The 3,383-nt window shown below is 43.7% G+C and overlaps 1 long non-coding RNA gene across 1 annotated transcript; it reads right to left on the minus strand.

The window, feature by feature from the left end:
- Window positions 1-1,531: 1,531 nt before the first annotated feature.
- Window positions 1,532-2,887, minus strand: LOC140592615 (uncharacterized). Its single transcript, XR_011992980.1, has 2 exons — window positions 2,672-2,887; window positions 1,532-2,591 (listed from the first exon to the last, which is right to left on the minus strand). It is a non-coding gene; the product is annotated as an uncharacterized lncRNA (long non-coding RNA).
- Between the last annotated feature and the right edge of the window lie 496 nt (window positions 2,888-3,383).

Here is a 3,383-nt window from a genome sequence, read left to right on the forward strand (position 1 = left end):
TGAAGTCCAATAACAGATCGCCACTCAGGTTCAGATCAGGGAGTCCGTTCCTCCTAATCACCCCCCTCCAGGTCACACTGTCATTGCCCACGTGAGCATTGAAGTCCCCCAGCAAAACGATGGAATCCCCTCGTGGCACGCCAACTAGCATACCACTAAGGGAATCCAAGAAGGCCGGTACTCTGAACCGACATTCGGCGCATAAGCGCAGATGCCAGTTAGAGAGCTATCCCCAACCCGAAGGCGCAGGGAGATAGCCCTCTCATTCACCGGGGTAAACTCCATTGTTAATGCACCGAGCTGTGGGGCCACCAGTAGCCCCACCCCAGCCCGGCATCACTCACCCGCCCCTCTCCAGGAGATTGGTTCCAGAACCCAAGCTATGCATTAAGGCGAGCCCGACTATATCTAGTCGATATCTCTCAACCTCACGCACAAGCTCAGGCTCCTTCCCCCCCAGAGAGGTGACATTCCATGTCCCGAAAGCCAGTTTTGTCAGCCGGGGATCGGACCACCAGGGCTTCCCTTGGCCGCCACCCGATCCACAAAGCACCCCTGACCCCTGACATTCCCCTTGCGGGTGGTGGGCCCACCTGGGGACAGTCCCGCGTGCCTCTTTCGGGCTATGCCTGGCCGGGCCCACTGTGGCACATGCTATTCAGTTTAGTGTCAGTTTAGTTTATTCTTTATTTAGTCTCTATGAGGGAGGGTTTTCCTTTGAGGGAATTTTCAACTTGTGTCATGTCTGACAGGGGAGGCACGGCACAGAGGCAGATTCAGCTGAACTGACAGGGGTTTTATTTGAATGGGACATGAACAACCAGAAAATAAAGGCAAGCACAACTAATACACAACTAATAAAGGACTAACAAAAGGCAGGTGTGGGGGATTATCACATCAGACTGAACAGTTAGGTGACTACAGGATGGCCAGCACCCTCTGCTGACCAAACAGGGACATGACAGAGGAGTATCATGACAGCTTGTGAGTGCTTATCAGTTTTAATGAACTTTGCCCCTAACAAAATATATTTTCCTATGGTAACCTGCCTGTGGTGAATTTGCCTCTTACACCAGACCACACTGGGTTAACAAAGATGATGGCAGCATTAATTTATTCTTAATAATAAATACAAGAAAACCTTTCATTATAAACTTAACTAGTTAATTAATATTGTTGAACATTGAAAAAGCATCACTGGATACCATGGAAAAGGGATTTTCAGTTCAGTAACCTCATCTTCTTTTTATCCAACATGGTAAAATGACCACTGTTTAAATCTGCATGTCAGGATTACTGGGCCATATTTGAAAGAGGAAAAAATGTCACAGGTGTTAAGTAGTATTTGTTATTTAAGATTTATAGAATTTGTTTCTCAGAATAAAATGCAGAATCAGACCTAAACCGTTACATACAGAGTGGAATATTCTCCACATCATATAATGTAAATTTGGATACTTATGAGTCATCTCTGACCAGACTGATTATCTTGTTGCTCTTATTGTGGAAACTAAAAGACAATGGAGCCTGGTTCATAAGCAGCATGGTTTTATTGCAATCAAGGAACAAGGCTGTTCAGTCAATGACAGAGTTCTTCTTCAAACAATAAATGAGCTCTTCTTTATATAATGAAATTAAAATGAGTTATGGATGGGACACTAGGCTTGTCCAAATTGCCATTGGTTACATGTCTGTTCTTGTCATAAGCTAATAAAAAGGATATCAGTATTCTGGTTTCCTAGTATTTATTCCTCTTATCCTTTTGCCTGGGTGAGAGGCAGCTTGGAGGTCACAGTGCAGGCTTGGCCAGCGTGCTGTTTTGCTCAAGGGCTCAATGCACTTGTGACTATTTTGCTGAGGTGGGGCTTGAATTGGTGACCTTCTGATTACAGGCACACAGGTCTTAAGCCACAGAGCCACATACCGCCCCTCCAAGCCTAACTTGCCCTTTAGCTTTTGTGCAGTTGCCATAGGTTTAAAAGAATTTACCTCTTGATGTTTATTTTTATTCACTGTAGCAGTTTAGAATAACACATTTAATTATTGATGCAAAGAATAACATTCATTTTCAGTGCTGCACAAAGCAATATGTACACTTAGATGATATTTCATGTGAATGGAAGTTAAAACTCAAAAAAGAGAGATCTCCAATTCACTTCCAAGAAAAGAGACCTTAGAACGTGGTCCTAAATTAACCCCAGTTCCCAGTACCTTCACCTCCACTCCATCTAGTCCTATTTTCACTCCAGTATCAACACCCAGCCCAATCTTTGCCTTGACTGGACCAGCAGAGGCTGAGGCACTTGCAATCTCTGCACCGATCATTGCTGAAACTCCCGCCAGAGAGGCTGAAGCCGCAGCTGAAGCACTTGGACCCCTGGCTTCAGCCTCAAACACACTGAAGGCAGCCTTGGCACGCCCCACTCCAGCAGCTGCATACGCTTCAGCCTTGGGAAGATACTGGCCTGGTTTGTCGATGAATCCAAGGGTCTCATATGTCACTGCCTCAGCATAGGTGCTATCAGTGGAAGCTTTCCATTTTCTATCATATGCATCAATCATACTGGCAGCTCCTCCTTGGCATAATCGTCCTACAAAAAATGTACACAACATTTTTACTCATTATCAAAATGAAACTTAATATTTTTTATTTTTAAGGATTTTTAATAACCTTTATGGTTTAACATCCTTGAGTCTTGTTTTGTTCTTGAAGATTCTAGTTGTAATGAATGTAGTTTGTATATATTTGTGGTGGGGGTTTGAGTGGAGTGGGTGGAGTTAGATAGAAAGCGGGGGTGTTTATCAGTACCAAGAACGCAAAGATTATACTTGTGTTCTTGGAAAGAGCTTTCTTACTAACTTGATTTCCGAGAATTAACTTGGGACGCCATGAATCATGGGATTGTTCTCATTGGAAAGGATGCAACTGATGCATCCTCGATGTTTGTGAGGGGGCAAGAATGACATCCAGGGATTTTTACCATCCTCCGTATTTCTGCTTGAGTATTGGAACTGTATTTCAGCAATAGAAGATGATGTCAAACAGGTACATTAGAACAGAAGAAAAGTCAAGTATGTACAGTGGTGCCTGTGGTTCACGAACACAATCTGTTCCAGGAAAGTGGTCATGAACCAATTTGTACGCAAACCAAGGCAATTTTTTCCATAAGAATTAACGCATTGAAATTCGATTAATTCGTTCACAAACCTACCAAATAATAAATTTGTTAATTAATTGTCTGGTTTTTATAGTAAAAATTTTAAAGAAAAACACAATATAGTGTGGCGACGGGCGGACCGAGGCATCGCGGGTGTCAAGCCCTGATCGTCCTGACCCTCCCGTGTGCCACGCCCCCCTCTCTACCTCGTGTTTCCAGCTGTTT

The sequence above is a fragment of the Paramormyrops kingsleyae genome, chromosome 9 (assembly GCF_048594095.1).
Source record: "Paramormyrops kingsleyae isolate MSU_618 chromosome 9, PKINGS_0.4, whole genome shotgun sequence".
Lineage (NCBI taxonomy): Eukaryota > Metazoa > Chordata > Actinopteri > Osteoglossiformes > Mormyridae > Paramormyrops > Paramormyrops kingsleyae.